This window comes from Lagopus leucura, unplaced genomic scaffold (assembly GCF_019238085.1).
Source record: "Lagopus leucura isolate 7727_CA_CO unplaced genomic scaffold, USGS_WTPT01 Super-Scaffold_100002, whole genome shotgun sequence".
In the NCBI taxonomy this organism is placed as follows: Eukaryota; Metazoa; Chordata; class Aves; order Galliformes; family Phasianidae; genus Lagopus; species Lagopus leucura.
Genome location: NW_024962263.1, coordinates 83,866,989 through 83,887,532, shown reverse-complemented (window position 1 = coordinate 83,887,532; position 20,544 = coordinate 83,866,989). Strand labels below are relative to the sequence as shown.

At 43.6% G+C, this 20,544-nt stretch overlaps 1 protein-coding gene across 2 annotated transcripts in view; it reads left to right on the top strand.

Moving 5' to 3' along the window:
• Positions 1-11,825: 11,825 nt before the first annotated feature.
• Positions 11,826-20,544, top strand: part of ST3GAL1 (ST3 beta-galactoside alpha-2,3-sialyltransferase 1) — a 72,992-nt gene continuing 64,273 nt past the window's right edge. For both annotated transcript variants that reach the window (XM_042870180.1, XM_042870181.1), the window contains exon 1: positions 11,826-11,862. The gene's annotated coding sequence lies outside the window, so the exon portion shown is untranslated. The remainder of the gene's footprint in view (positions 11,863-20,544) is intronic.

Here is a 20,544-nt window from a genome sequence, read left to right as displayed (position 1 = left end):
TACAGCCATCTGTTGGGTAGAAGATCACATCTGGTCAGAGGTATCCACCTGAGAGACAGGAAAAACTCAGTCTACTTAATTCATTAGAAGCAGATCATGGTGCTAACTTGGTTATAACACAGAAGACCTTCAGATGAAGACATTTGTTTCCAATGGATATTGTTATCCAAAAGAAATAAACAAGAATTAACAGCTGGAGGCTGAAACAGTCAAGACACATGCAAAAATCCAGAAGGCTTTATTTGTAAAATGATTGAGAAAGCCCACTGTCAGGTGAAGATATCTTTCCAAAATACCTTTTCAGGCCAACACTCCTTTTTTGACCTAATAAGGGCTCCCTGGATAAATTCCTATGGGCTGGGTTGCTCCAGAAGATAAAGATGACTTGTCCAGATCATTTGGCTAATCTGTTTCAAATTTATTTTGAAGCCTGCATGCTGAAAAGTCCACACTCATTTCCATTTTGCTGGAAAACTAATAAACACAGAGAAAACAAACAAAAAAAAAATCAAAAAACCCCCAAAACCCCAAGCAATCAACCAACCAGCCAACCAAGCAAACAGAAACACATGAAAATGCAGCAAATTCTTTCATCTGCTAAAAAAGAGGCCTAATCTTTTTTGAACATAACTATACCTTATGTAGTTGTGAGAATGATCTCAAGGATTTGATCTGCCTCAGTGAAGAAGAACTTCACAAACCAAAAGGAACAAGTTGTCTGAGGTGCCATCCCAGGGAAGAATGGTGCATTGCTCTTTTACCTCTTTTAAGAGACAGACGGAGATTTGAGAGACTGACTGTGTTCAGCCAGAAAGAAATATCTGCACATATTTGCATGTCAGGCTCAGTTCAGATCTTAGTAGAGGTTTGCATCTCTTCTCAAAGACATGAGAGCTTCCCAACAGGTCACTATCTCAGCTATTAATGCGTCAGGGAGGAGTAGCTGGGGTATAATCCAGCTTCATACTGGATAGGTTCTTGATCCATGGTGGGATCTGATAGGAATGATCACAGTGTAGGGAATACAGATACTGCTCAGTAATGGCAGCACGTGGGATTTAATACAGAACAAAGAAGAGAACAGAGAAACAGCATCTTACACGTGGCAGAATGGGTGGATTTCTGAAGTCAAGAGGGGAAGTGTTTGTCAGTGAGAAAACCTATGGAGATACAGTGGGAAAAAAAGACACTGTGATAGCCCAGCATTATTTCTTAGACAACTGTTTCCTTGTGTAAGTTCCGCATTCCTATGATGTGTAATTTACACCAGTTAAGGTTTACATAGAAATGTTAATGATGTGAATGGCAGAAGAAAGGAGAGATATAATGAGTGTCCTACCAAATAAAAGATGAAGGCAGATTGCTGCTTGATGTAAATCATCATAAATCCATGAGAGTTGCTAAAAAGCTGTTCTATGCTGAGGGCACAGCCCTAATGTCTGCAGTTATTGACTGATCAAGTTTCAGTGTTCAGAGAAGAAAGTCCTCCAGCAGTAATGGGGAAAGAAAATGGCAAAGGCATTGCAGCCCTGTATGAGTTCATGAAGCTCACTTTGAAACACATCCTTTTTTAATTAACAGTGGTGAGACTGGAATGTCAGCCAGTACCACAGCAGGGTCTTTTTCCCCTCATATCTTGATCAAAACTTTTTTTGACTTCTCAGACTGCTCGAAGTACAACTGAAGGAAGAAAAAAGACAGTAAAGACAAAAAGTGTGTTCAGTGACACAAACTAGCAGTAAAACTAGGAAAATGAACAGTAGCACCTATTTTGCTGTATAACATTACCATTCAAACTAGCCTTGTTTTTTATTTTTATTTTTATTTTTATTTTTTAATTGAAAATCATTCTTCTGCCAACACTACAATATTTAGAAACTATATTTTGGAACAACTTATCTGTGGGAAACTTTAATGTTGCACAGCGTGTGACTGATAATGTGAAAATACTAATAATATCTGATCTCAGTGGCATTTCCCACAACAAGCAGCGTCCTTGTGCGGCTTCCCTCCATCTTGTTGTAACCTCAGCAGTCTCACAGGGGCAAAGCAGGCCACCCTTAGCCCCTTTGAGAGGTTGGAAAGGGTGCTGGCTGGTGGCCCTGTTGGGAGCAGCAGAATTCCTGCCAGGTTGCATAACACCTTTTGTTTCTTACTCTTTTCAGTGCAATATAATGGATGCTACCTGTTATGCTGTATCTCCTTGAGCATACACAGAATCAAGCCACATTTGCTTGTATAAGGATATTAAAGTCAGATCCATTAAGATCAGTCGTTTACTCATACAGGAAACTGTATCATAAAATTTTTTCCCATAAATGCATCAAGCCCCGTATGTAAACACCATGAGTTTGCTTTCCCTTCTCCAGTGGAGGCTTTTTTCTTGCATCATTTTATCTTGGTTTGTAGCATTATTTTAATTCACAATCTCAATGTATTCACCTGCAGCTAACACTCATTGTTCCTTTAGCTGCTATACATTTCCCCCTTCCCTGCCATTTACTTCCCGATTAGTCGACAGCAATTGCATTCCCCCACAGCTTTCATTTCACTAGGCTGAGCAAATCTCATTTGCCCATTTCACAGCTCCATCCTGCTGGCGGCTTAGAGTCATCTCATATACCAGAATTTTTCCCCTCTTTAATTGGAAGCAAATGAAGAGCTGCTATCTCAAGGCAGATGGTTCTATTCATTCCTAAGGGTAGGTTTCACCTCATTTCACTTGGTCTAAAGTGCACATTGTCAGCTCCCTCAAATCTGCTGACTGCTTTCCAGCCACAAAGCAACCCCTAGCCCAAGCCTTTCTACAGATCCAAGGAGATAGTAGAAGTTTGGGAACAGCGCAAAGTCATGATAGCCTTGGATGAGGCTTATTTTGAGCCACAAGTGTATTTAATTAACAGTGGTGAATGTGGACTGTCAGCATATAACGCAGGATGGGCCTTCTTCCCCATATCTTCAGAAGAAGCTATTTTGAATCCACGCTTACATAAAGAACAAGTAGCTCAGCTCTGTCTGTAACTTCTGATAGCTCATCCTCAGCACACACACACTTTGACCCACCAGTCTCATTCACCCCTTGCTTCTAACAGAACCACCAGTAATCCCAGTAGTACCAGTCCACCTGCTTCACAGAATCACAGAATGGCTTGGGTTGAAAGGCCTCAAGGATCATGAATCTCCAACCCCCCCGTCACAAGCAGGGCCACCAACCTTCCCATTTAATACTAGACCAGGCTGCCCAGGGTCCCATCCAATCTGGCCTTGAACACCTCCAGAGATGGGGCATCCACAACCTCTCTGGACAGCCTGTTCCAGCACCTCACCACTATCTCTATAAAGAACTTCCCCATGACATCCAACCTAAATCTTCCTTCCCTCAACTTAAAAATCATTTCCCCATGTCCTGCTGTTATCTTTCAAAGAGTTGATTCCCCTCCTGTTTGTAGGCTCCCTTTAAGTACTGGAAGGGTGCAATTAGGTCACACCACAGCCCTCTTTTCTCCATGCAGAACAAACCCAGCTTCCTCAGCCTGTCTTCATAAGCTTCATCAAAGACCAGGTGAATACAGTCTACTACATTAATCTTTCCTTGAGAACCACTCTATATCTCAAATACACTTTTTCTTGTGTAATCTTCTTCTGGAAAATACAGGTTGCCTTTTATCCAACTAGCAATGTATCTCATGTTTATCTCCAGATCTTAATGTTTCCTTCTGAATTTGTTCTACAATATGACACCATAAAAATCTTAGATTAACTGCCCTCCGTGTTTTAAAAGAAATTTCCTTCCAACTTCCTCAATGCAGGTTATAATCTAAATGCTGCATCCATCTGCTTTACAGAAAGAGTATTTTCAAGTCTTTGAATTCTTTTGTCCAGCTCTCATTTCTGATCATTAAAGCAACTCCTTCGTTCACCCAACTTTGGCCTTCTGGAATCAGGTACTTGTACTTATAATCTTGGTTTTATCTAGACATACAATTTAAGTAGAAAAAGGTCACGATCAGTTACTTCACAGTCATCCGTTATGACAAGTCCTTCCATAGCAGCTGATTTGTTAACATCAGGTAGAAAACAGCACTGTGGATAACTTAATGCTGCCTTAGTAGGTCTGCAGAGAAATAATACAACCTAAATATTTTCCATTCTACATCTGGGTGATTTAATTTTTCCAGACCATTTCAATTTCTAGACTCTTTTTTTTTCCCCTCTAGTAGCATCTCAGATACTCTGTTCTACATGGAGCTCCAAGCCTGTGGGTTAACATCAGCACTACCCCCAGCCCCACCGCTCAGCTGTATTCCCTGGAGCAATCCTGTCTACACCATTTATCCCTGCTCAGCTTGTCCCACCAGCTGAAGGGATTGGGCAATGTTATCTCAACACTTACATCTGGCAAGACAAAAATCTCCCTATTCTATGTAGCTTATTACGTTGCTTTTCTACCAATGAGCATAAATGTCATTCCACAGTAAATTAAGCTGTGACTAACATCTGTCAGGTGTGGCTCACTGTTCTTCTCATTGTTTTCCCAGGGGATTACTTCCACACACAATTAGTGCTCTGTTTTCTTAGTGTGTTTAACTTAATATAGCATGTAGAGCCCTTGTAATGCGTGCAGTGTCCTTTGAGGGAGAATATTTATCTCAGAAACTGCACAGTAGCAGAGTTTGCGTGCTTCTGTGACATTCAAGAGAGATGAAACAGTTAGCTGGTACTGATGAGACAAGCACACTAGCCTGACTTTGAAAAGGTTCTTCTGTGTTACTGTATGTATTTTGTTTGAGTCACAAAAAAGAAAAAAAAAAAGAAAAAAGAAAAAAAAAAAAAGCACTCTTGTCAAAATGTTTCTTTAACAGGCTTTGCTTGCCATTCTTCTTGCCGGCTGGAGACTCAAACACAGACCTACTAGACACTTCAACCTCACCAACATTTGTTTTCTGAGTCTAAACCTAATCTCACCTTCCAGTTTACTCCTGATTATCCTGGGGGTAGCTGCAATGAAATGAAATGAAATGATGCTAATAAATACGCAATCAGTTAATGCATCAGTTTTCAAGTCTTCAGCTGGGAACAGATGAAGATTTTGAGTTGAAGTGGCTGAAGCACAGTAGGCTCCTGATGCAGAAAGGTATATCAGGTGAATTTTACTCCTGACCCTTTCTGTAGGTGACATCTGAACTACCAAAAATGGTACTTTATGTTGGAGAGATTGTGCATGTTACACGTGTATAAAACACTCCAAATTTTCCACGTGAATTTAACCTCCTTTATTCTGACAGATGTATTACAGTTTTATCTAATTTATAATATCCTTGAAGTGTTTTATTCCCATCTTCTATTCATTATTTCTTTTGAGCTTTATATTGCTCTTGCAGAAAAACAACAAAAACCCACAATACTTATCTGAGAGTATAAAAGCAAGGCAGTATTTCATAGCTAGGATTGTTTTTTACGTAAGTTTGCTGAGGGCTTGGCTTGAGATCCAGATTTGCTGCATATTTCTGCTAATCAAGCTTCTGGTATTTACTGTGCATATTTATGTGCTACAGCACTGAAACATTTTTCTAACTTTCCTAGATATTCACTGAGAGCAAGTTGTGCCATATCACAAAATGCTTTCATATCCAGCGCTAAGGAGTCCTAAAAGCTAAAAACGTTCTCTGTACTATAATTTGATCTCAGAGGAAAACATGCTCTGATATGAAAGCCATCTCAGATGCAGTACTGTACACACATGCTGAAATCACCAGTCATGCATCAGTCCCACTCAACCCTTGCAGACTTCTTGCTATTTGAACTCCAACATCAATCAGAGAAAGGTGTTGCATGGTTTTTTATGTTCTTTCCTCTTTGTTTTTAAAGCCTTCCAATTCCAGAGTCTAATTTTGGGCATTTTGAAGGCTGAGGACTTGATCTAAAACCTTGTTTCAAACCTCTGAGCAATTCTCAGGAACAGATAACCAGCTGCCATTTATATGTTTTGGATCAGAGGACAGGATCACAATTATGCAAAATCCAAAGTGAGATAGGACGTAAGTCCTGTGCATTGCCTGCAAAAAATAAGCCAACACCTGAACCAATTGTCATCAGATACTTCTAAAAAGTTTATAATCTTGTTTTTATTATGTACAAGGGCTTCTCCAAAAGTAGTGCCTCCTATTTTACTATGCTGTCCAACAATGTTGGAGGCAGATGTTGGTGATATGGCAATAGAGGTTGAACCTTCCTACCAGTATCTCTTTAAATTTTGTTGCAGTGTGACAGACAGACAGCAGCAGAGGGGCAGAGTGTATGAATCCCAGAATCATAAAATCACTGAGATTGGAAAAGACCTCCAAGATCATCCAGTCCAACCATACACCTATCACCAATACTTCCTACTAAACCACGTCCCTCAGTACAACATCCAAATGTTTTTTTCGCACTTCCAGGGGCAGTGACTTCACCACTTTTCTTCATGAAGGAAAAACGTGTCATTTAATTCCTCCACGAGGAAAATATGGCACCCATTGACATTCATGGATACTTGCTGAACGTCTACAGAGACCAAACAGTGGATGTGAGCATGGTGAGGCAGTGGTAGTGTATTTCAGCAGTGGCAACAGTGACAGTGACAATGGGTCACCTCCAATGGAGCAGATTCTTATGAGTGCAGCATGCATGCTCTTGTTCATTACTGGCTGAATTGCAGAGCTAATGGTGGTGACTATGTTGAAAAACAGTGTTTTGTAACTGAGAATTTGTTCCATCAAGTGGTGTTATTATGCTCTTTGTATCTGTTGTAGTTTCCATGGAAATAAGTAGCATTACTTTGGGTGTGACCCCCATACTTACTGCACTTATGAAGCAATGTATGCAACATAATGGCAGTGCCTCTTCTACATTCAAATAAAGAATACCATTCATTTCCTCAGTGGAAATAACATACATAGACCAACTGTCTCTCATATCAGTCAGAACAAACAAGTGGTGCAAAGTTCTGTCACGGTCAATAATCCTAATGTTTACAAAGTTTTGAAGTATTTAATCTCCTTCACAGCTAAACATAATAGACAATAGGTGTCTTTCTGTACAATACATTATAAACATGTATGATTAGCTGCAATAAAAATATACAGATTTAACAGTAAAACCATCTGTGTGGAGTTGGCATTGGACTGGAGACACTGTATTTCTCTGTGGCAGTTGTGACAGCAACCAGGCGGCATTTCAGTGTGTAAAATGGTTTGCATCAGCAGTAATAGTGGGGAAGCTGAGGATGGGGCATTTGTTGGCCATGCTCCCACTTACCCCCATTGGTAGCATGGTTTAGTGGATCACAGAATCATAGAATCATTAAAGTTGGAAAAGATTTCTAAGATTGTTTAGTCCAATCATCAACCCATCACCATCATGACCACTAAACCATGTCCCTCAGTGTCACATCTACACACTTATTGAACACCTTCAGGGATGGTAACTTCATCACCTCCCTGGGCAGTCTGTTCCAATAACTCATTACTCTTCCACAGAAGAAATTCTTCCTAATATCCAACCTGAACTTACCTTGGCACAACTTAAGGCCACTATCTCTTGTCCTATTACAGTTGCCTGCAAAAAGAGGCCAACTACCACCTCACTACAACTTCCTTTTAGGGAGCTGTAGAGAGCAATAAGGTCTCCCCTGAGCCTCCTCCAGACTGAACAATCCCAGTTTCCTCAGTCACTCCCCATAAGATTTGTGCTCCAAACCCTTTACAGCTTCATTGCCCTTCTCTGGACACTCTCCAGGGCCTCAATGTCTTTCTTGTAGTGAGAGACCCAAAACTGAACACAGTATTCAAGGCGTGGCCTCACCAGTGCAAGCATAGGAGGATGATCATCTCCCTGCTCCTGCTGACTGCAATATTTCTGATACAAGCCAGGATGCCATTGGCTTCCTTGGCCACCTGGACTCACTACTGTCTCATGTTCATGCGGTTGTTGTTTAGTACCTGCAGATCCTTCTCTTCTGCACAGCTTTCCAGCCACTCTGCCCCAAGCCCACAGCAATTGGTGTTGTTGTGACCAAAGTGTAGGACCTGGCACTTGGTTTTACTGAAGCTCGTAATTGGCCTTAGCCCATTGATCCAGCCCATAGCACTTAAGTTTCATTGTGAATATTTTGGAGCAAGCCAGCCATTCTGAATGACAATTTATTTACACAGGCAAGGAGAAATAGCTTCTTGGCAACTGTGTACAGACCAAATGCTGGTTTTCTATTTTAACTCCTTCTTCTTGGCCAAGACACAATGGCAATTGGCTTGTTTGAAAGATGGCAAGTTACCTACTGCAAAGAGCCCAAATGTGGAGAAAGTGAACACAAGTCCAAACTGCACTCTCAACTTACATCTCATTGAAATTCATAACATTGGTTCTGGTCCTGAAAAGCTTTTAAAATAATCAAAATAATTTATTTTAATTGCAAATCTGGATTTACTATAAAATAGACATGACGTGCTGGCCAGTCCAAGGAAATAAGGAAGTGCGTGGACATAGGTGTGTCAGACTGAAACCCGTTCTGACTTCAAGCATCTGCATCATTGGTTGCAAGCAGCCAGGAAAGGACAAGAAACAAAGCCAATCAAATGTGAATCATTGGGTACTTACCAGCAATTAGCATCATTTTTAAAACTGCCAAGAGTGACTAAGCTGACGTTCTAAGCACTACATTGTTTAGGAAGTTAACAGGAGGTTGGCAAAAAAAAAAGTCCAACCTTAAAAAAAAAAAACAACAAAGTCATCATACTGTGAATGTCAGGGTCTCTCAGCTCCTCCTCTGCCACCACCTGAGTCCAGCCCTCTTGTAGTGTGTCACTGAGCAAACTGCAGCTCCTCTGGAATGGGGTGTTTTGAGGTGAGTGAGCCCCAGCTCTGCCAACATGTGGTTCACCAGTGTGTAAGGGGAGAAAAGCAGTGAAATTGCTTCATTTCTCCTCTTTTCTGATCAGTGCCAGTGATAATGATTTCCCTGTTACAGCTTGTAGACATCAGCACACCACTGTGTCAATGCATAGGAGGGCTCAAATCTGAGTCTTAAATAAAAAGGGTTTTGGTTCCAGCACAGCATGTTTGTGAAACATGTACTGACAAGACAAAAAAAAAAAAAAAAAACTGTTCTACATGGCTTGTAAAACATATGTTAAAAATTCTGCATCATAGACCAGCTTTAAATTATTCATTTTTAATTCCTTCAGCCTTGAAGAGCCTTTAAACAATCCTGCCACTGAGGGAACAGCTATAAAATAAAATACTGGCTACTTAAAATTATAGAGAAAAATGCTTTACCTAGACACGGTTTCTGAATTTTAAGATATGAACAAAGGGCTGGATCCCCACTTGGTGAAAGCTGATAGAGCTGCTTTGATGTCTGCATAGCAATCCCCCACCAGCAGCTGAAAGCCCTGGCCCTGAGTTTAGAATAGATTGCGTTTATTCACATAAGAAGACAAGCAAGATTTGCATGGTTAGTTCAAACTATTTCATATCCACTGAGCTGTTGAGGAAATGTTGTCTGTGAAACAAATCCTGGAGTCTTTCCCAAAAACATCTAAATGACACTTGGTAGGGAAACGCTGATATAAAGGGGAGCAGATCCAACCCTCCGGGCTGAATCCTGCTGTAATTACTCCTGCATTAACAGAGAGCATTTTGCTACCTGCACACACACTGGGGAGCATCAGAGAAGTTACAAGCATCCAGAGAAGTTAACTGATAGAACAAAGAGAAGTAGGTTCCATGCTCGCTGTTGCAGGGGGATGTGGTCTTGTTCTCTCTTCCTTGCTAGATTCTCGGTGTTTGTGGTGGCAGTGGCTGAGACCTGACCTACATGCCCCACAAATGTCCTCCTCCATGCCTCATCATGGCACTTCTCCACGCCCCAGCGAGGCCCTTCTCCATGCTACACCATGGCACTTCTCCATGCCTCAGCAAGGCCCTTCTCCATGCTACACCATGGCACTTCTCCATGCCCCAGCAAGGCCCTCCTCCATGCCCCACCACGGCACTTCTCCGTCACCTATAAAGGCCCTTCTCCGTGCTCCATCAAGGCCCTTCTCCATGCCCCACCAAGGCCTTTCTCCATGCCTGACCACAGCACTTCTCCATGCCCCACCAAGGCTCTTCTCCATGCTCTGCCATGGCACAGATACAGGATATCATAGAAGCAGAATGGCTTGGGCTGGAAAGGACTTCAAAGACCACCTAGTTCCATCTCTCCACCCTTAGGAGATCTCATCACTCTCTCCATACCCTCAATGTTTTTTTAGGTGGGACCCCAAAGGCTGCTGTGTAGTCTGAGAGCTGGCAAGCTGTTCCCAGAGACTTCCTCACAGACAGACCCACTTACCCACAGTCATCAGGAAGCAAATGAAGCAGAAAACTCAACCACTTTGCTTGAAGGTATAGGAGGGTTACAGAAGCTGTCATGGTTGAGTTCCCTCAGGAGCTATCCCACCTCCAGCAGCTCTTGGAGAAAGAGCTAATTAATACTGTTTCCCCCCAACAGCAATTCTTTGTCTTAATACACTCTGCGTGAAATTTTGAACAAAGTATTTTTTTTTTCACCCTCTTTACTTTTAACTTCTTCCACACCCCACTTAGGAAGGACACAGCACAATGTTGCTCTATGGCACCCAGAGGCAGAGTTGGGATGTGGGAGTCCCCCTGTGGGTTTATGAGCTAGTTTATGGATCTGTGGGTAAATGGGTCCATGCTCAGCCTGTCACAGGTGCTCAAACCAAATGCAAATATCTGCAGAGTGGTAAGCAACGTGGCACTAGTCTGCAACCACACTTTATGCCTTTAATGCAACCATGGAAATGAGCTCGGCAATGATTGATGACTTACAGCTCCTACATAGCACCTTACAGCTTCCAGTGGAAGTCAGTTGTGCTGGATGCAATAAACCAACAACGTGGGCAGTTTGGGTAAATAAATTAATAACTGTAAACTCATATGCTTCACAGAGCTACTTATTTCCCAGCTGTCCAGCATCCTTCAGAGCTCACATACACTGTGGATGTGTATCTTCTATAGCCCACAGTGGGATCGGGGAGAGGAGCAGAGCGGTATTTGCTTTTCTGGAGGTGCTATAAACTCTGCGCTTCTCGGCTCGGCTCCAACCCTCGCACACCAACACTAAAAAAGCCAGCATTATGTTGTTAAATAGTTAGAGCATACACTTTATCAGTTGAATGTATCTGTCTGGGGTTTTCTTTAATGACGCTTTTTAATTCAACAGCATTTTATAGCAGTCTTAAAAATGTCAGATGCGGGACACAAGGATGATATTATTTACGATGCACACTTTTTTATTATTATCATTAATGACACAAAACACACTTTCACCCCTGAGGAGCACTGAATTTCCTTCCACTGAATTTTCTTCCCGCTGCCATCACCTCTGGGATCCCTACGAGGACAATGTTGGTGTCCCAGCGATGGGGGTGGATGGAAGGCACTTCAGGGTGGTGATCTGGGGAGCAGGTAGAAAACGTCGAGTAGGGAAGAGGGCGGTCTCGGCACCCATCGGACAGGGCAGCCCCGCGCACAGCACGCGGGAGGCCGGCTGCCCGGGTATTGCCCTGCCCAGCTCCGAGGAGGAGCCGCGGGGGCTCTGCGCCGTCCACGTGGCTGGCTGGGGGCGCGCTGTATGAGCGTGCGGGAGGCCGGGCGGGAGGGAAGGGGAGGGACGGGGCGCCCGGAGCGGCTCCGCGGGCAGCGGAGACAGCAGTAACAGGAGCAGCAGCAGCAGCAGCAGCAGCAGCACCGCCGCAGCGCCGATCGCCCATCGCCGGCCATGGGGTTTGGCCGCCCGCCGGCCTCTCGCGCCCCGCCGTGAGTACCGCGGGACCCCTCTGCCTTCCTCCTCTTCCTCCCGCTTACCTGCAAATCCCGCTCACCCCGCTGCAAACGGCGCGGCGGGAGCCAACACCCCTCCCCACTCCTCATTAAGTTCTTTATTTGGGGGTTATTTCTCTTCTCGCCCAGAAGCAGAAAGAGCGGCTCCGGCGCCGCGCCGCTCCGCTCCGTTGCGGGTAGGCAGCGGCCGCGCAGCCGGGAGCGCCCCGCGGGGAGCGGCCGCGGGGGCGGCGGGAGCGGCGCAACTTCAGGACATCCCCGGGGCCGCTCCGGGTCCCGCCCGCCGCCTCCGAGCCCCCCGCCTGCCCCAGTCCCGCACCCGCCTGCCTGTCTATTATGATCATTTTTTTTTTTTTTTTTTTTATTTTTTTTTACTCGCTCTGCCGGTGTTGCTCCGTTAGAGGAAGGAAGCGGACCTTAGGTACCCGCACATCTCCGCCGGCAGTATTAATTTCCAGCGCAGTGTAAATAACTAATCTTCGAGGTCAGCAGTTTGGCAGCTGTTCGTATGGCTCTTGGTGTCTCTCCTAGCCAACAGTTGGTGCTTGGCCTGGTGGATCTTAGCTTTGTTGAAAATGAAAACAAAATGGTCAAAATTGCTTTGGTGTGCGTTGACTCATTTGAAATATGTGGTTTTTGTACAACTCTTTATAAAGCTTGAGTTCCTCTTGTGTTCAGTACTCCAAAATAACTCATTGATATATAACCTTAAGACAGAATTATATTTTTGCCTGCTAGGCATGCATGTGAAGGGAGAACCTCCCTGGCTATGGATCATTTCGAGGAGATTGGAAGGGTGACAAAGCCGTTGTAATCTTCTGGGTCCGTTTTCATAAGCTCCTGAAGCTCTCTTGGAAAAGGAAATTAAATTTCAGCATGGAAAAGAAACAGGAAATGTGAGGATATGAAAAAGAAACTCCACCTTTTATTTCGATCCCATCCTTGTGCATTCCTCCTGAGCGTTGGTGCTCTTGGCTGACATAAGGCACAAAGAAGCATTGCCCCTTACTGGAGCCTTCGTGCCACTTGACAGCTGAGAGTGCACTCTCCTCCTGTTTGTTAGGCACATGGCTTTAGCTGGAGGGCTGGCTCTGTGCAGAGCATTCGCTTTGGAATAGTTGGGTCCCTACTTGGTCTCCACTTGGATCTCTGCTTAGTGTCCCGTGTGATCTTTTGCCTGTATCTTCACCCATTCTCAATTTTTAGGGCCTGACCTACAGCCTGTGGGACGCTGCCCGCTGTAATGCTTTGGTAGAGCTGCTCTTGTGTTAGAAGCTGGGGTTTGCCCCAGGCTACCTGTCCCACTTTTAGCTGTGCTTCAGGTCCCTTCTGGGAGCATAATGATTTTGAATGCTTTTGAATTTTCAAGCTTATGAATGGTTGGGTGTGAATTAAAAGAGTTTGTGAGTTGTTTTCTTGTTTTGCACTTACTTTCTTGGTTATCCTGTAGGCGGCAGATCCTCTGTGTAGGTCCGTGGGGAACTTGTTGCTGTATCCCCTTCCCACTTCCTCACACTGCTTCATTTGGGTGCTGCTAGGAGGTAACATTTCAGCAGGTTTAAATCCTAAGCAGCGACAAAGCTGCACTCTGTAGCCCGACCCAAGCAGCTTGTGGTCTCTTCACCACCAGGTTTTTCAAGTACGCTTCTGTCAGATATACTTCTGTTGCACTTTTCTGCTAGGAGCACATGAGAGCACTGTCTGAAAGAGCAAAAAGAGAGAACAGTTCAGTTCCACATTCTTTGGGCTTGCTGTTTGTGTATGGTTTGCTTGTGCATGGGAACACTGAGTTGCTCTGTTTGTATCAATTTTTCACACATCCCAAACAGAAGAGAACTCTCAACCTGGATTGCAATTTTTCTTCTAAACTTGATATTACTAACAGTACAAGAATTGCAACTGCAAAGGTAACTTTTAACACTAAACATCATTTTGTTTAAGACTTTACTTCACCTAATCAGTTTGCTTTTCTGTTGCTAGAAAACTGGGAGTAATTTGAGAGGAAATCGTGGTCGTGCAGATGGAAGTTTCATCCCCTTGGCTATCACAGCGTCCTTTATCTCAAATACATTGCAAATGCTGCTGTTAAATGATAGCAGTAATTCCTTTTTTTTTATTAAGGATGCCTTGCAGAAGTGTTTTCAGAAATGTAGTGAAGCAGAAATGTGCTTCTAAGAGCAGATCCGGCTCCACAGCAAATTTAACATGCTGTTAATCCCACCACCTGGTGGAGCTTTTTATGGCGCCAGCTGAGGAACGCCGGATAAGCACACGTTTTTGTTTGGGTTTGCTGGCCAGATGCCGTGAGTAGAGTTGCTTTAACTTTTTCCTTCCTCGCACCAGGCTTACTTTTCTGTGCATTCTACTTATTCTATACTTTGCAGAAGGGAGCACGAGGCTGTGGGTGTCTCATGCTGAAGCAACATTTCTGTGCAGACAGTTAAATCAGTGACAGATTTCCTTCCTGCCTGCCCTTCTCCTTCCCTTACAGTGCACTTTTTTTCCTTTCTCCTTTTTATTTCAGAAAGATGATGTTGGCATAGATCACAACTGTAAACTGGGCGTCCAGAAGCTGTTTGTTTTCACTTAAGGGGCAAAAACTACTTGGGGAAAGTATCTGATCAGGAAGAGAGAAGCAGCAGTATCTTTTTGCTTATCTGAGATTACTGGTAAAGGTTAAAGCATGGGGGTGCATGTAGGAGAAGGGATTCCTTTGCCCCTGTCTGACTTATGTAGTCCTGCTTGATTGAATCAGAATATGTAATGTTTGTTATCTGCACAGTGAAGATGCTGATAAGTCAGAGGTATGCAAATTGACAGCTCATACATTAGAGTGGAATTAGGTATCGCAGTGTGAAACTTTCTGTTAGCAGTCCCCAGAAAACATCTGTGTAGGACAAGGGAATGAAACATGCAGACAAATCACTGTTGTGTGCGTTTATGTTGCTTTTATTGCCTTCATGTCTGTGTCTGAAGACTGACCAGGAAGTGGCAGCTCCTGTGTACCTCTCAAGTTCTGCTGTGATGCATCTGGTCCTATATCTGGTCCCATTTATCCCAAGGTGGATAAATGCCTTTGCAGTTCATCCATATTCATTTAGCCTTATAAGTATCTGCTCCAGTGTACTGTACGAGCCATGTCCCAAGCTTCAGGATCTGCACGTTTGATCTCCCCAGAGCATAGGGGGAGTGCAGTTGTCTACGTGTAGGAATCTGTCTTTCAGCATCTTGAACACAATGTGGTTTTTAAGTACCAAACTCAAGTACTTAATGGAAAATACAACAAGCTCGTGTTGATTGGGTTTGTCCAACATACATTGCTGGGAAGTGCAGAACATGAGGAGGAATGGATGTGGTCAGCCCACAGGGACCAAACATGACCTTCCCCATATTTTGCTGCCTGCCATAGAGCTGCTGCTGCCATGGAGGTACCTGCATGTACTCTGGGTGTCCCTAAAACTGCTCTGAGCTGGAGCCATTGTTATCCATCCTCTCGGAGGTTTTTTCTGCAGAGCAAAAACCAGCACAGGGAAGTTTAAGTATTCAACTGAATGCTGGAAGCAAGATTAAAATGCCTCTGGACTGAATAAATTGTTACTGAAATTTTCCCAAGATTGGTGTATTTCTTTAAGTTATTACTTTCTAGCTGTTGATGCACTAAAACAAAGGTTGTTCCTTTTAAAGGACACAACATTATTTCTGGAAGCTGGATCTTCAATCAAGGACTTAAACTTATATATCTGAAGTGCTGGATGTGCTGACACATCACAGTGCTGCACCAGCTCAACAGAGAAATCTAATTCTATCAAATCTGCCAGCTCAGTTAATATGACCCTGCTAGGGAAGTGTAAGGTGTCACCTCTTGATTTTTAGGTAAGAATCAGGTTCTCTGTCTCCAGAGTCAGTGAGTGCTATGGGTGGCCAGAACTGGATTTGTACCTACTTACAGCGTGGCATGCAAAACTAAAGATCAGGTTAGAAGATGTCGTCTGAGTATTAGGGTCTAAGTACACCAGTTGGAGTCCTACAGAAAGTCCCTGCTTGGGCTCAATCTGGAAATAGAGTACTTTGGTCTGAGACTTCTACAGAATTGTATGGAAAGAGCATGGTGTTGAGCTACCTGCAACTCGAAGTAGAGCTGACCTCTCTGTGTGAGTCTCTTGTATGGTGCCCTGCAGCTATCAGGGTGCAGTAAGGACATTCATGCCTGTATCTTAAGTTCCTTTAATCTGATGGGATATAGTGATGGTTTTCACATGATCTGCCCTTGGGCTGCATTAGTGTGAGCCTTTAGCTTTATTGCTCCATGCATGTCATGTTTTCTCTTACTAATTCTTGCTGAATAGGTTTGTGAAGGTGATCTGGCTTCGCTTTTGGTTTGGGGGGGAAACATAAGCAGGTCAAGATAATCATCAAATCATAATTTTGGTTATGAAAAAAACAAGGCATTCATGCTTTTTGGTTCACTTGAACTTAATTCTGTGTCAATTTCAAACGCTTTGAGATAAAGCAAAGAATTTTGACGAGAAGAACCAAAAGGAAAGTTTGCCTTTAGAAATATCAGGATGATTCCCATGGCTTTGTCCACATTTCTCACTGTGTAGCTCTCCTGCTTGGCAGCCAAGTGGTCCAAGGTTTGCCATTTGGGTTTCTAACACAAAATGTCAATATTAGCAAAAAATAGCAACGCTTTTGTGATAAAGAGTCAGGCAGTAGTGAAATTCCTATGTCAATTATATTCAGATTTTTCAGGAAGCATGAACTATGGACATGTGCCATTGTGCCCTGCCACAGTGACACACTGTGTGTTTGGATCAAAGTTAAATATATTGGGTGGAGTCGGTGTAGGTTTTTTTGGTTTTTTGTTTGGTTTTTTTTTGTGTGTGTGCCATCTGCCATCAAAGCACTGGGTGTGTGAGAGGCTGAGAGCTTCCCTAAAGCTTTGGGGTGAGTCTTCCTTGTTTTCTCTCCATTTATCTTCTTTATGATCACATACTGAAATGTTTTTCAGTCTTGCCTTTCCAGTACCCTTCCGCTTGTCATCCTTTCTTTTACATGTGTTCTTCCTCTCATCAGACCCTGTGCCACCATTGCTCCTTGTTAGGGGAGAACAGACTATTGCAGGCCATTTCTGTCTCTCTGCTACTCCCTTTCCTCTGCAGAGTTTTGTCCTTTAAGAGCCATGGTCAGAGCAAACTGAGACATCAGGAAGGCTGAGGACACTTAAACTTTGCACCTCAGGTGATGTCCTAAGTTTGAATCGGAAAAGTCCGAGTAAATATGCAGCCCAATGGACAGGAGATCTTTAGGTCTGCAGTGCTTCACTGTCAGCCACTCCACTGACTAATGCAGTCATTGGTGTTGTGCAAAAGCTTGGCAGTAAAAATCATTTGAGCTTCTGTTATGTCTGCTGTAGTGAAATACTTGTATACTTGTGCTGCAAAGTTTGTGCAGTTTGGTATTTAGTCCAGATGGCTCCTGGGGCACTGCTATTGTGTGGAATCGGTGTGGATCAATCGCTAAGGATAACTGATGTTTTCTCCAAGAAGACAGCTAAGGCGCTGACGTGCTTTACCCCTTGACTGCCTCGGATGGAAGCCGTCCCGCTGTGCTCCTGGCAACAGCTGAGTCCAAGGTGTGCCCTGCACAGAGCGGCACGGGCTGCCTCGGCCTCCTGGCCTGGGAATCGTCCCTGGCCTCCCGCCTCTCTCTCCCCCCCCCCGTCTCTTCTAATATCAGCCCTAGCTCCACGCTGCCCTGAGCACATGGCGGTTGGTCACGCACCTTCATGGGGCTCTGTGACCTCACGGCTCATGGTGTGATCAGATTCCTGGATACACGGGAAGGGTGTTCAATAAGCACAGGTTTGATTTACACATATCATAGGTACGCTTTGTCCGTATCTGCAGGCACACACCCCACACGCAGGCACACACGTAAAGATGCTTAAATATCATAGGAAAGAGGGATGGCACAAAGGAGAGGAACCAACCGATGGATTAATGAATTCAAGCTTTATTGGGAGACAGAACGTGGAGACAGTCCCACAGGAGCAGCAAGGGCCGGTGGAGCGGAGCTCTCCTTACCGATTGAGGGCTGCAGGGCTGACACCAGGAGTTGCCACGCTCCAGCCACGTCCCCGTCCTGGCCTAGAAGACAAAACAGCCCTCCACCACCACCTGTGCCCAAAGGTTGCTCACACGTGGTGTCTCCGGACACAGGTGCGTGACTGGGATGCAAGACCCCGCCCCTCTGTCTCTTCTAATATCAGCCCTAGCTCCTGCCTGTCCCTTCTAATATCAGCCCCTGCCCCTCCCCGATCCCTTCTCACTTCAGCTCCTGCTCCGCTGCTGCCTGCTCTGCTCTGGGCTGCTGGCTTGCCGGCAGGGCCCTTTATATACCCGCTGGGGCGGGTTCCACTGTTCTAGCCTTTGTTCTAGCTGCTGCATCGCCATGGTGAGTGAATAGCAGGCACTGATGGAAGGCCCGCCCTCACCTGCCTGCATTGGAATAAGGCCTTCGCTTTTTGCAGTTTTAATGCAGGAGTCAAATAACCCAAGCATAACTTATTTTTCACTGATCGTAAAACACACTGTAGCTTCAACTCCAAAATGTTTAATAGACGGTCCCATACACACGAAGCGTTTCAACAGTTATTTCTTGAAAACCTGGTACAAAACCACCTTGATGGAGCATCGTTTTGCTAAAAAGTTTAGAAGGAAAAAAGATTTTGAGTGGACCCCACATTATTCTGGAAGCAAATCCTCTCCTAATTGTTCATCAGCAAAGTCATCTTCCTCAGTTCTTTTCCTTGCTGCAGTTTTAGGTCTTTCTGCTTGTGGGCCAAGTCGGTCTGTGTAGGAAGCATCTGGGATTCAAACAAGTACATTTGAAACGGTTACCTGCAAGTACTTTAGCTTGGTTTTAAACACTTCTAATCAAACAGGAGACTGCTTTCTAACATGACACGTCTGTCAAGGTATCTTCTTTGAAATGCAGACTAGGAAGATCACTGAAGGAGGAGAAGATACCACATTTGGATTTTTAAGATATTTTTTCCTGATCAAACCTTGCAGCAGAAAAATAGTATCATTGGGCCGCATTCTTTAATACCTACAGAGCTCTGAACAATGAAACTAACATCATTCATCATGATTATTTCATGGGGAAAATGCTTTCCTAATTGTGTAATTATTATACTTGCTCTTCCAGTAACGTCATCTTTCTCGTTCCCTTCTCTTTGAGGGTCTGGAAAATTGCATGGCATAAGATGCCCACTTGCCTATTTCTTTACTGCTGCTGCTTTCATAGGGTTCACTTGTTCCAGGCAAAGCTTTTAGTTCAGCACTCAGTCTTTCCCCTTTGCTACCACCAGCATCTGGAAGGCAAAAAAAATCAGTGAAAAGGCAAGGAACTTGCTGTCATGTGCTGTGAAATCGTGATACAAGAGCAACATAACTTCAGCTTTCTTTCCAACAAGATTTAACGAGACCATCCTTTCATGATGGAGTCAGTACTCAATTGTAACAGTAATTATTAAAACACAATAGTCACTGTTTTTTTTTTGTTTGTTTGTTTGTTTTACTTTGGAGTAAATATATTAAACTATTTCTACTTCCAGTGCTGACATGTCAGTTGCTTACAACTAAAGTAATATGCTGGAGCTAAAATAATCATGATAAACATTAGCACGGTCACGCTGCATCCAGTTCCATTTATAAATATAAAACATTTGTTTAAGTGGTTGGTTTACATGGCAGAAAAATTAATAAAACAACATGCTGCAAAAGTAATCCTATCTTGGAATAATCCTATTTAAAGGAGTGATACCTCTAGCAAAAAAAAAAATTAAATTGTTACGTTTCTGTTTGTCCATTTTAGGAAGATACCCATGTGTACAACAATCCAGGCCATTCAAGCCAATATATTTATGTTTATATTTTTTAAAAAATGCCATCACCTTCAATTGCAATGATGATTTTAATGCATCAGAAATTGAGCATCACACAAAGGACATATATTAGAATTTTTAGTTTGGCAGTCTGCCTTCCTAAAGTGTTTAAGTAATGAAGCACACAGTTAGCCAATGCTTTTTTTTTCTATTGCTGGCTTGATTCTTGAGATCCTGCAGGGCGACAGAGAGCATCACTCTTTGTGACTGCCACAAAGGATTTTATGTGAATATTGCAAAAATACTTATGTAAAAGTTAAAAAGGAAAAGCTTCAGACCAGAAAAGTTAGAGGAAACAGATGTAACCTGGTAGCAGGACATGTGACCACGATGAAGATTTACGGTTGCTAAAGCCATCTCCTCTTCATTAGGTTGCTAGGGCAGTAACATGCATGTGTCTTGAACATAGGAAGTTCCATACTAACATGAAGAAGAACTTCACAGTAAGGATGTCGGAGCACTGAAACAAGCTGCCCAGAGAGGCTGTGGAGTCTCCTTCTATGGAGATATCCAGGACCCATCAGGACACCTATCTGTGCGATTCTGGTAGGAGCCTGTAGGGTTCCTGCTTTAGCAGAGGGGTTGGTCTTAGTGATCTCTTAAGGTCCCTTCCAACGTCTGCCATTCTGTGGTTCTGTGTGTATATTGGGAGATAACATAATCAAACTCATTGAAGAGTGTGCTGATTACAGACTTTCTGCAAGCCA